At 46.3% G+C, this 13,555-nt stretch overlaps 1 protein-coding gene across 1 annotated transcript in view; it reads right to left on the reverse strand.

The window, feature by feature from the left end:
* LOC140631518 (uncharacterized) overlaps window positions 1–13,555 on the reverse strand; it is a 107,249-nt gene that overhangs the window by 56,584 nt on the left and 37,110 nt on the right. The window contains exons 14-17 of the mRNA XM_072822859.1: window positions 13,315–13,492; window positions 12,372–12,503; window positions 11,631–11,817; window positions 10,083–10,202 (exon numbers count right to left, since the gene is read on the reverse strand). The gene's annotated coding sequence lies outside the window, so the exon portion shown is untranslated. The remainder of the gene's footprint in view (window positions 1–10,082; window positions 10,203–11,630; window positions 11,818–12,371; window positions 12,504–13,314; window positions 13,493–13,555) is intronic.

Here is a 13,555-nt window from a genome sequence, read left to right on the forward strand (position 1 = left end):
CAGAAGGACAAGAAACACCTGCATCCATTGTAGGTCTAACTTCATGGGATGTTATTAACTGTTACACTCCACAGGAACGGACTGGAATGACTGGCACATATATGTCAATCTATGTAAATCACTTAGAACAGTCCCTGTGATATAGTTAAGTATTTGACAAAGATTAGCTACTACTAGTAGTAGCACTCATATTACTAGTATTAGTTAGATTTTAAGTTATAATGTTCAATGTAATGCCAAAAATAATTCCACTCCCAGCTCTGAGTTTCAATAACAATTGAAACCTAGGGAGGGGGTGAAGGTAAAAAGCACAATGTGATAAGTTTGGTGCAGTTGTCCATAACTGGGTATTCTCAGTTAGCCTTTCACAATCCAGAGTTAATTAGGAATACAAAAGTTAAAGTGCAATGAATTTATTGAGTAAATATACTCCTGATGTATCAATCATGCTCCAATGGGATACATGTAATGAATGATATATGGAGCCCTATATATTTATGAACATTAGAAATAGAAAAATAAAGAAATGCATTTAGATTATTTAACTCAAAAGTCTGGAGAATTTAAAAGGATATACAAATGGTTAAGATGATAAATTGTATTTAAAAGTATTTTATGATTTTAGAAGTTTGTTAAGGATACACAAAACAATGCAAATATTCTCAAAAGGTGCAACAACCACTGATGATGCCTATAAATTTTTAAAACTTCAGTGTAAATGAAGTTCGTACAAAAGTGTTAGCAGTCGATCACAAGATGAACTAATTTTTAAGTCAAACAGAATTAGGAAAATTAACTTATGAGCTTAAAGAGAGAGAAACTTAAAGGTGGACATTAAAGATTTCCTTGGCTTTAAAAGGAAGCCCAATGCTGTATGTGTAACTAACTAGAAGCTTCTATGTGAGAAAAAGATATGAAATATGAAGTCATAATATAAAAATGTCAGCTTTTCAAAGCCCTGCCTATTTAATGGTAAGATGAATGGTGCAGCACCATCGGAGTCTGGCATGAAGGAAGAATCAGTGGTGAGGTCCTGGGAAGCCTTCCTTAAAGAGGCAGGCTATGAACTATGTCCTTTAGGCAGGAAAAGCAATGATACTGAACTTTAGAGAAAGGAGACAAAGACAAAGATTTTGACAAACAATATGCAAGTAGAGGATTAAGAGATAAAATCTCATCCACTTTCCCCTTGAAGTTGTTACTAGTATTGTAATGAGTCTATGTGGTCCTGGGAGAGCCACCAGTGTCTTGCAATTGCCACTCTGGGTCAGGCCCCACACCCAAGCCAGAGCACAAAAGAAGCTAAGAGAGAAAAGCAAGAACATAAACTGAAATTCTTTATGTATGGCATTCTAGCCATATCTTACAATCTCAAATGTTGGTCATTGCCTCAATCTGTAATTTATTCATTTACATTTCCCATTTCAATTTTAAATTGCATTACTAAAGTGAGCTCAGAGGCATGATACACCTAAACAGAAGAAGTCAGTGAGAGGATCCCTGGGTGGCTCAGCGGTTGAGTGCCTGCCATTGGCTCAGGGCATGATCCTGGAATCCCAGGATCGAGTCCTGCATTAGGCTCCCTGCATGGAGCCTACTTCTCCCTCTGCCTGTGTCTCTGCCCCTCTCTCTCTATCTCTCACGAATAAATAAATAAATAAAATCTTAAAAAAAAAAAAAAGTCAATGAAGAAGAAAAGAGGTGCTTTTTCATGTTTGTGTTGTCTGTGACTAAAATATGGTTCCAGGGTTACTATTTCCTGTCGAGTGATGGTTTCTCAGCTCCTCCCAGGAGCCAGTTTCAGAAGTCCTCCTTGCTTAGCCCTCCCATCACAGCCTGGCTGGACTGCAGTTCATCTCTTTACATGTCTGTCCCCCAACTAGTCTGTGAGCTCCTCAAGGCCAGGGACTCTGTTAAGGATCAAGTTCTAGAGCCAAACTGCCCAAGATTGAATCCTATCACTCCTATACCCTAGTCATATGATCTTAAGTAATTCACCTAACCTCTCTGGACTTTCTGATTCATCAACAGAACCCATGAGTTAATATATAAAAAGTACTTTGAACAGTCAATGCCTGTCTATAGTGACATTCAAAATACGGTAACTATTTGATTCCTTCAGAGCCTAGCAGAGCATCTGGCATATAATGTGTGCCCAAGAAATACTTAGAGAGTGATGAATGAATGAATTTATTGGGGGCGGGGGGAGGAATGATTTGTGTCTTCTGCATCTCTCCCACAACTAACCTAGCATAGTGATGGATGAACATATTTATATTTAAAGAAAGGCTACAAGGCAAGGATTTTACCTGAAACAAAGAAACAAAGCCATTGGGATGGCACTCCAGATTCCTATGAGAGATTTAGGACCATCGATCTGATCTGATCTTCAAATCGTTCTATTCAGGCAACTCTTTAGCTACCTACTTAATCTACCAACACATGAGATACACATGAACTTTACTGCCTATAAAAAGAGGTGAATGTAGACAGGGATGTGAAAGAATCCATCTCCCATCCCTAAAATACTGGTTGATATTCTACAATATATACAATGGTGTCACCCCATCTTTCCTGAAGCATCCTTCTTTAATAATAACTCACAGAAGCATTAGAATTTTAGAGCTAATCATTGGTTTGTGAAACACACCCAAGAATCAGCAATTGGCAGGTGTAAACCTGTCCAGAATTTTATAGGTGGAGTGTAGGTAGTATGGCTAATTCTACTTGGATTAACACCCGTGTTACCCAGAAACAACTCATTCCCTGCAAGATTATACTGGTTTTAGTCAAATATATGAGCTGTATCTTGCCTAAGCACTCTGGTCTATTGAGGAAATCTTCCATAAACATAAAGATGAGACTTTAATTCTAAAGAGTGAAAATCTGAGAACACTGGAATAAAAGTCAAAAAGATGATAGATAGATAGATAGATAGATAGATAGATAGATAGATAGATGATAGATAGATAGATAGATAAAGATTCTAATTCTTGTGACTCCCTTGTGACCCATAAGGCCAGGGACAAGTCATCTAACATTCCTGAAATGGAGCAATAATACCTGCCTTGCCTACCCTGAGTGGCCAGTGTAACCATTTATTCATTCAACAAGCTTTTGGCAGGCACCTATATAGACCAGGCTGACAGTAAAGCTCCGGGTAAAACAATGCACCTGATCCAATCTCCCAAAGAAATATATTAACATAAGACTGCAACATGTTACAGGATAGTATTATTTTATTATCATAACCATAGCTGCATTTATTATTTAAGGATAATAAAAATAAAAATCTCTCAGCAGGCATTCATGGATTGTTTCCTCACCTACTCCTCAGGAAAGTATTCCCCCCTCGTCTCCATTCCCTCCTTATTTTGATTCTGCCTCCCCAAAAAGGCCTTCCCGGATCATCCTAACACATCCCTCCTCTCACTGTTATTTTTTTAAAACCACAGAACTTGTTTTTTTCCTTCATATACATATTTGTAATTACATGTGTTTATTTGTTTATTATTTCTCTCTGCCACAAAACACACATTCCATGAGGTCAGGGATTTTGTTCTTGTTGTCATCATCTCAGCAGTACTTAGTACAGTGCCTGGAGCATACTGGGTACTCAGTAAATATCTGTCCCACAAAAGAATGAATGGGAAACAATCATGTCATAAAGAGCCAGGCAAGAGGAGGCAAGAGGTTTCTCTTGTTTGAAGAGAAACAAACGTGATGCTTAGAAGTAGTAAGATTGGAAAATGAATCAACGGAGATTTTACACTCAAATTCTTGGTTCGGGTTAGTCTGCATTTGTTTATTCAGAGGTATGAGAAAGCACATGACTGACCATATAGTTGTTATTTTGTTCGTATCTTATAAAAACAACCTTTTCAAGTGTGTACTGTTAATCTCATGTTACAGACAAGTAAACTGAGGCTCAAAGACCACACCACCAGCTCAGGTGGTAAGTGGCAGAGCCCGTTTTGTTGTTTTTACCACTTCATCCCTGCCGACTAACATGGAGGAGCAAAAACAGCAGAGAGATTATGGCCCCATAGTTTTGCAAACTAAGGAGATGAGAGGGAACAAGACATAGTAAAAACTCACCTCCCCACAGGCCTGAGCACTGAGGCAGTGTCCTCATTCCCCGTACGAAGAAACCGAAGAAACCGGTTTGCTCCCTCAGGGCAAGTGATCTGCCAAGTACTTGGGTCCCAGGTTTCCCAGGTCACAGTAGTTCCTGAGAATACCCTCCCCCTTGCATCTACCTTTTCCCCATAAGGAGTAAGAAGCCGTTTAAAAGGCACAAAGACCACATAAGAAGACAAGTCACCGCATTCACAGAAATAGGATTTGGCCTTCACCACAGCCTGAGCTGGGTGCTTTACAATCAGGTTTTCATGTGTATGTATTAAACCCTTCTTTGGAAACTAGAGCAATGGCCCAGAAGTCTGTAAGAAATCAATTTGTTGCAGAGTTTCACATAGAGGCACAGCTATCTCCTTTGGTAAACAAGAACTTGTAAATGTGCAAATACCTTCTCTGGTGGTGTGTGAGCGCCATCTGGCGCCCAGAGGCAAGGTGGGTCCAGCTTCAGACTTGGGGTTTCAGGCTTGACATCCTAACCACAAAATGCCATCATATTGTTGAATCATTATATTGTACACCTGAAACTAATATAACACTGTGTGTTAACTATACTGGGATTAAAATAAAAACTTAATTAAAAAAATGTAGAGCCACCTGCTCAGATTCCATGAATTTCCTTGTCAATAATACATAAGCCAATAATATCCATGCTCAAGACGTGGATATTACAGCCTCAGATGTATATCTGATGTCCATATTTTCCTTTATATGAATTTTATTTTATAGTTGTGGCCTGAGTCTTATCAAGGCATAGCTCATACACTTAATATTATGTCATCTCCAATTTCATTCATTCAACCAGTATTTGTTGAGCACCTACTGTGTGTGATACCCCATTCCTGTACTACAGAGGAAACAAAAATGAATAAGGAGGGGGGAAAAAAAGCAAAAACCTGCCCCCAAGGAGTTCCCACCCTGGCAGTGGAAATAAAACATCTTGACAACTTAGGGGAGAAAGGTCAACATTGCAAGTATTATAAGAGGACTGCAGGAAGCTAGAAGATTATCTAGAAAGAGGCCCACTCTGACAGCTCAAGGACTATGGAGGTTTTATGAATGTGGGCACTAGGTCACAGGTGGCAACTACTGCCCTGACTGAGGGTAGGGAGACAGCAGTCCTCCCAGAGACTGGTGGGCTCAGCAACGGGAGGATTATATAGGTAAGGATGGGCCTGCGACTCTGAAACCCGGCACCAGGGAAGCAGTAGAGACCCAGGCACAGGAGAAGGCTAAGGCAGAAGAATGCAACCCAGCCGCAGGAAGAAGTTCCCCCTTTTATAACAGGATACCCACCCAGGTGATGGGCCCCCTTCTTCCAAATCCAAACCAGAAATGATGCAAATATCTATGGGCTTCAGCTCTAGGTTCCTCAGCCTGCAGATCCATCCCCACATGTGGGCTGCAGACAGTGAACTTGGGATGTGAATGTCAGAGTGCCTCACTGAGGAAGAGCAGAGGCCCCTACCTCTCCACTGACTGTGAACTTAGAGATGCCTTCTTTCCACAGCTTTCTGGTCATGGGCCATAGTTCAGCAGCGGTCCTTTAACTGGTACAAGTAAGCTGGAGCACAGAAAGGCTTTCGGGGAACACATGGGCATGGACCCTATATCCCAAATGTCCACGTCTTTTCCTAAAAGTGACAACCCTAACAGGCCACTGATGGGGGCAGGGGCCTTCTGCTACCTCCTCTTCAACAATCCTCCTTTCCCTCCTCAGAAAGGAAAGACACAGCCTTCCCCAACCTACCCCGAAGCACTGTCCTGGGTTTCAATCACCGCCAGGTCACTAAAACCGCAGTTTAGGAGACAACAGCCCCTGAAACAGAATCCTGTGAGGACAAAGCAAAGCAAGTACTGCAGGAAAAAGTGGGGTAAGGCCTTATTCATCCAGTATCACACTGAAGGCAAGTTTTTGTCTTCTCTCTCTTGCTCTTTCTCCCTCTACTTTAGGATGAGAATTCAGAAGTGGGTTGGCTGTCATAGGAATGTGGAATGGAATTGAAAAACTTTAAGAAAATCTTTGTCAGGAAGTTGTGATTTGGTTATTTCGATTGACAATAAGAAATGATTTTTTTCAATTAATTACATGATGGGCATATTTTATGAATAGATAATTTAAATCAACTTCTAAAATATATTTGAAGCACATAAATAACATGCAATAATCTGGTAACTGCATCATAACTGTAAAACTAAGCTTAAAAAGTTTTTAAATATCAACTATAAATGTGAGAGGGGAGATAAAGGTTTCCAAATTATTTGGAAATAATGTAAGCAAAAAACAAACAAAAAACCAAGAGTGAGAGAGAAAAAGAAGTACTGTGCTAATAAACCAAAGTAAATATTACCTAGGTCGGGCAGCCCGGGTGGCTCAGCGGTTTAGCGCCGCCTTCAGCCCAGGGCATGATCCTGAGGACCCGTGATCGAGTCCCACATCGAGCTCCCTGCATGGAGCCTGCTTCTCCCTTTGCCTGGGTCTCTGCCTCTCTCTCTATTTCTCATGAATGGATGGAATCTTTAAAAATGAAAAAAGTAGTAAAATAAATTACCTAAGTCAAGTACTGGTTGTCGTTTTCCACAGTCCTGGAACCTGGACCAGCCACTATGTGACTTTCATGCATTAACAGGGCCCTCAGTCTTTAACCAAATGTGAACAACCCAGCTCTTGTACACAGGGCCTTCCTAGGACTCTGGAGGATGAGGGCAATTCAGAATCTCCTTCCTGTCACTTAATCCCAATTTGAGATTTTACATTTATAAGCACTTCTGAGACGCCTGGGGGCTCAGGGGTTGAGCATCTGACTTCAGCTCAGGGCGCGACCCCAGGGTCCTAGGATTGAGTCCCACGTCGGGCTCCCTGCATGGAGCCTGCTTCTCCCTCTGCCTGTGTCTCTGCCTCTCTCTCTGTGTCTCTCATGAATAAATCTTTTAAATTATATATATATATATATATATATAAAAAATCACTTTCTGTGGTGTATACTGTTTCTTTGTCTTTAGAGACCAGACAGCCATACGGCAATGCAGCTCTCCTCCCCGCTGTTCTTCCTTTGATCCAGCAAGGTGCACCCAAGCTGCACTCCACAGAACACGAGCGCTGCTTACTGGCATCCCTTTAGAAGAGATCCATGGGGTAAACTTGGGAAACGCTGAACACCCTTCTACCTACAGACTCACAGTCTGTGTTAACATCGTCTCCCTGTCTACACTGCCAGGATCACTGCTGTGGTACTCACCCCAGCCACCTGGTAGGTGCTCAACAGGACTTGAAGAGACCAGGACACCGGAGACCCTGAGTCGATTAAGAACATCCATGCAGGGGTCCTTGGGTGGCTCAGTCGGTTGAGTGCCCACCTCTTGGTTTCAGCTCAAGTCATGAGCTCAGGGTCATGAGATGGAGCCCTGCACTGGGCTTCCCAATCTGTGGGGAGTTGGCTTGAGATTCTCTTTCTCTGCTCCTCCCCCTGCTCGTGCATTCACTTGCGCGCGCTCTCTCTCTCTCTCTCTCACACACACACACACACACTCTAATAAATAAATCTTTTAAAAAAAAAAAACACCCATTCAATGTTGTTTAACCCACTGTTTCCCAGATTCTCTAATCCCAGAAGTATGTGTGTGTCACTAAAACGGAATGCACAGAGAATCTCAGAGACAGCAGTAAACTGTCTTGTTCTGCTAGAACTCCTATCGCCTATTTAAGAATAATTCCTTCACCTGGCAACCCGTGTTGCTTTGAGAACATTCTAGCTCATAGGTACCCCAAGGAACATAGGAAAACTCATTACCCATGTTCTGCTGGCTCCTACAGTTACCTGCCAGATAGGACCCTAAAACCCTCAAAGCTACCTTGCGCATTTCCTGAGAATCCCCAAGGACTGCCTCAAGTATACCAACAAACAAGCTCAGGTATCATGAGGAGCCCCAGCCACCATCTTCGCTCATGTCATCCCCATGAGGAACTGCCTCCTCTGGAAAGCACCTGTCATTTCTTCCAGGTACCTCTGCATCCTCCAACCACTGCTACTGTCACTAGGTGTCATGATTATGCCTGGTACCAATGATTCTGCTGCCCGTACTGCCACGTGCTGCGGCCTGTGCTGCTGATAAATCCTTCATCCGCTGTGCTGATGTTCTAGGGGCCTTGAAAAGCCAGAGATGCTCTGCATTCTCTGGGATCCTCAGTGTTGCATTCCATGAAGTGGGGAGATCCCTGCTCTCACTGGTCATTACACTCCATTAGCTACCTGCCAAAGGGGTATCTCAGGCCCTATTTGAAATAGGCTTCAGGGGATCCCTGGGTGGCTCAGCAGTTTAGCGCCTGCCTTTAGCCTGGGGGTGATCCTGGAGACCCAGGATCGAGTCCCACGTCGGGCTCCCTGCGTGGAGCCTGCTTCTCCCTCTGCCTGTGTCTCTGCCCCCACCATCTCTCTCTGTCTCATGGATATATATATATATACACACATATATATATATGACCCACTCTTACTGAGAAACAAGAAAGCTACATGAGAAAAACTATAAAATCCTTCTGAAATATACAAAGTATGACTTACATGATTCAAAATATTGTTTTTACATTAAGCAGTTCATTTTCTGTCAATACTTTCAAATTATGTGTTTAATTCTACTCCAATCAAAAACCCAATATAAATTTTTTGGAATATGGAAAAATAATACCAAGTTCATCTGGAAGAATAAAAATACAAGAGCTAGAAATCAGGAAAAGAGTGATTCAAGGGAGACCTACCCTTGAAGATAGTGAAACAGCCGGCAAAGCTACTACACAGAGGACAGACAACGCGGAACAGAGAACCAGGAGGGGGAACCAACACAATATATTTGTAATAAAAATGACATTTTGAATCAGCGACGCAAAGATGAACTATTCGGTGACGAAGTTAGATGGCAGGCTAACCCCTGGATAAATCAGATGGGATTCCCTGCTTCACAGACCGCTTACTTTTTGCTCGAAACCCCTGGAGCTCCACAAGGACAACAGCACAAGCAGTGGGCCTGCCCGTGGGCCGCTCGGCGGACTCCGAGGGCAGCCCTGGGGCCACCGCGGAGCACGGGGGGGGGGGGGGGGGGCGCCTAAGGCCACCCCACCCGCATGGCTGGGGCTGGCTGTGCCTCGAGAGCTGGATGGAGAGCAAGGGGGCACACGCCCCCCCACCTCCCAGGGCACCCGCAGCAAGCGGGGGCGCAGGCTCACTGCCGCTCCCTGCCACCCATCAGGGTGATGACCTGCCCACCCGCCACAGCGAGGGCGCGCTCTGAGACCCGGGAGGACTAGCCGGCTCCCAAGCTCCCGCGCCGACCAGCCTGAATAGACTCCAGGTTACTAAAGCAGTGTTTTGTTTTGTTTTTTTTTCAAGATTTTATTTATTTATTTATTCCTGAGACACAGAAAGAGAGAGAGAGAGAGGCAGAGACATAGGCCGAAGGAGAAGCAGGCTCCCTGGAGGGAGCCCGACGCGGGACTCGATCCTGTGACCCCGGGGTCACGCCCCAGGCGAGGAAAGACCACGGAGCCACCCGGGCGCCCCTAAAGCATTTCAAGGTAATGATTAAACCACAGAAAACTTAGACTATGGGTGACTATTCATATGAGAAGGGGTAAGAGACACTTTCCTAAGCAAGACAACAAACTATATCCCATAAAAGAAAAGGCTAACACAGGTGACTACCTGAACATGTAAAACTTTATGACCAGCAAAACACCCCAAAATAAAAGTTTGGGGCACCTGGGTAGTCAGTCCTACATGTCTGACTTTGGCTCCGGTCATCAGGTCCTGGGACTGAGCCGTAAGGCTCCTCACTCAGCAGGATGCTGCTTGTCCCTCTGCCCTCATCCCGCCTGCTGTTTGCTCCCTCTGTCTTTCAAATAAATAAATAAAATCGTTTTAAAAAAAAGGAAGATGGGATCCCTGGTGGCTCACCGGTTGAAGATCTGCCTTTGGCTCAGGTGACCCCGCGGTCCTGGGCTCGAGTCCCGCATCGTGCTCCCTGCAGGGAGCCTGCTTCTCCCTCTGCCTGTCTCTCTCATGAATAAATAAAACCTTAAGTAAAACAAACAAACAAACAAAAAAGTAAATAAGGTGCAATGTTTAATACCAAGGAACAAAAAAGACTTTTTATAATCTGGCAATTAAAAAACACAAAAGACAATTCACAGAAGTAAAGACCACAAGCCGCCCCTAAAGATGTAAAAGATGCTCATACTTCACGGGGAACTAAGGACACATAAACTAAAACAATATATGATTTTCTGCCTGTGGGACTGCGCCAGGTGATGATTATTGATCATACAGTGTTTTCAAGAGTTTGGAGAAAGGAACACACCGGTGGCGAGAATCTAAATTAGCAGAAGCCTTCAGGATGGCAGGGTCCGCAACAGCGGGCGTAAAGCGAAGTATGAACACTTCGACCCCAGCTATGCCCCCACCCCCCTCCCCGACCCCGCGCCCCTCCCCCAGGCCCACCCCGCGTCATCGGTCCTGACGTCGCTATCACGTGGCCCACACGCCGTGTGGCTCCCCCTGCCCGCCGGGCCTCAGTCCACCGCCCTCCTCTCGGTCCTTTCCCACTTCCGGCGTCTCCTGGGCGCGGCGCGGGGGCTCAAGGGGCCGGGCCCCAGGGGTGGGCTCGCGGCCCTCACCCCTTAGCGGTCCTCGGGTCACGCAGCCCACGCTTTGCGCCCCGCGCTCGGGGGCCCCGGGCTCCCGACTCTCCGAGGGAGGCTCCTCGCGTCCCCGCGCCGACCGGAAGCCCGCGGCCTCCACGCCGGAAGCCAGGCCGCCACGGCCCTTCCCGGCGGCCCATTCGGCCCCTTCTGCTGCCGGTCTCGCGAGAGCTCAGAGGCTTGCGTGGCTTCCCCACCTGCACGTGCTCGGGCGCATCCGGCAGCGGCGGCGGGAGTGGGAGCAGCTGGCGGTGTCCCGCGTCCGCCGGGGTGAGTACCGGGAGGACACCCGCAAGGCCCGAAGGCCGAAGGCTCCGCGGTCGGGCTGCCGCGTGCGGCGCACTGCCGGGCCAGGTGCTCAGCGCAGACCGAGGCAGCGCCGCGGGGCGGCCCCTGCGGTGTGGGGCGGGGGGGCGCCGGAGGAGGTACGGCCGCGCCACCGAGCCTGGCACCGGGTGCGGAGGCAGAAGGAGCAGGTGAGCTGCCGAGCGGGGGCTCGGAGCGGGCTGTCAGCGGGGCGGTGCTGGCACCCGGGGCAGAGGGCTGGGGCGGCTCCGAGAGTCGGGGCTCGGGGAAGCGGAGGGGCACGGCCGCCCGGAGCCGGGATGCGGGGCGCGCAGGTGACCGGTCGGGAGGGGAGACCCGAAGCTCGCTTTGCGTCCTGTTGAGCTGCCGCGTTGGGTAGGCGAGCGCGTGGGAACCACCAGGCAGAGGGGCCCGCGGCAGCCACAGCCGGTCCGCCCAGCTCGCTGCCCGCCGACAGCGGGCGTCCCGGAACCACCCGGCCTGAATCAGGCGTGCTTACCACCTCACCGTGGACCCTCTGAGATGGGAAGGCAGCGATGCGCTAAGGGTGAGCCTGAAGTCGGGGAATGGTCTTAAGCAGCTCTGCACTAAGGTGAGCCTGAAGTCGAGGAGAGGTCCTCACCATCGTACCCCACACTTGGTCCACGTTGCCAGGAGAAGCACTAGTTGAAACCCCCCAAAGCTGTCTTCGAAAAACATAGAAAATCAAAAGAACGTATTGAACACATCGTTGGGAAGGTCAAAACCTCTCGGTGCAACCAACGCTTTACAAAGTAACGTTTCCCTTCAACACCCTCCTCCATGAGTGAGAGCTGGGTTCCTGGTTCCCAGAAATCTTTTTCTTTCTCTTTTTTTTTTGTTAAGATTGTCTTTCTTTATGAGAGACAGAGAGAGAGGCAGAGACACAGACAGAGGGAGAAGCAGGCTCCATGCAGGGAGCCCATGCGGGACTCGATCCCAGGACTCCAGGATCACACCCTGGGCCAAAGGCAGGCACCAAACTGCTGAGCCACCCAGAGGTTCCCAGAAATCATCTTTTTATAGAGCAATTTTATCTCCACAAACTTTGGAGGCTCAATTTCAGGCTCAATTTCTTTATCTGGAAAGGAGAATGATTGGACTAGGTCATTGAGTTTCAAACCCTTTTGTGTGAAGCGGAGAGTGTGAAGGCTAGTAGGGGCACCAAGCACCCCCAGTTTGGCTTGCCCCTCTCCCAGCCCCAACTTTATGGACTGCTTACAGTACTGTAAGAGCATCGTCTGGACTTCATGGAACTGGTCGATATGGTCCTTTCCCAGCTCTGAGGGTGTCTTTTTTCCTCCTACAGCCTTCCTGAATACCAGGGGAGGGGAGGTGGAGCACTGGTGAGGATCTGGAAGGCAAGGAGTAGTACAGCAGCACATAAAGGGCCTTTGGTGAAGGATGTAGGATCAGCACAAGCAGGAATTCTTTAAAACACGGTAACAAGTCATATGGCATTCCAGGTGGTTATGGAGATGCCATAGCTGGTGACAGAGTAATCTGGCCTGTGACATTTAGTGAATGAGGTTTCTCTCTCCTGTAAACAAAGATGCTTTAGGGAAAGGCTCAGATAGTAATTCAAGTTCATGTGGATTTCCTATTGTGCATGCATCATTGATGGTTGGAGCCCCAGCCCTTCATCTACCCCATCATTCAAATTAAGCTGTCCTTACCAGCGTCTGTCCCAAAATAATTAAAATTTTCCACCAATACTCCTCCACCTCTTAAAGCTTCAAAAGATGAGTTTTCTAATCCATTTGACCTTTATGTGTTGTACTTGGGGAATTTATAGTGTCTGCATACACAGAATTTTCAACATTTCCCTATTGCGATTCACAATGATTCTCACGCCCCAAGAAGAGACAGATGGAAGGGACCTTCTGAATCAGCTGTTACCTCGGAAGTGGTTTTTCCAAACAGTCAGCAAGTGTCACTGAATGTTAAGAGGGAAACTGCCAAAAGGATTCACTACTCTTTGCACCATATTACACCACCCTCCCTCCCCTTCCTGCAGCCACTGCAGAATTACAAGAGGGTCTGTATCTCCCCTAGCACGTAAAATCACAGGCACTCCTACTTCCTCCTAAATTTCTCCCACTGTGGCAGATAGTGACTATAATAAAGAGGTATCAGAAAAAAATGCAAGATTATTTTGTAAATACCTTGTTTTGTAACCACTTCAGCTGTAACTTAAAATTTTGAGTTGACCTCATTCCAGGGAATTTCTCTGCCTTTGAAGCCAGAAGAATAGGTTCAAGAGTGGTGAGACATTCTATTGATTTTCTTGATACTGCAGAAGCTTTTGAAGTTGACATACTCAGACAGCTATTGGCTTTATCTCTGTATTGTACAGGAAGAGGAATGAATTTGACTAGTACTTAGTAAAAAAAGATGACCTACAAA

The sequence above is a fragment of the Canis lupus genome, chromosome 1 (genome assembly GCF_048164855.1).
Source record: "Canis lupus baileyi chromosome 1, mCanLup2.hap1, whole genome shotgun sequence".
Lineage (NCBI taxonomy): Eukaryota > Metazoa > Chordata > Mammalia > Carnivora > Canidae > Canis > Canis lupus.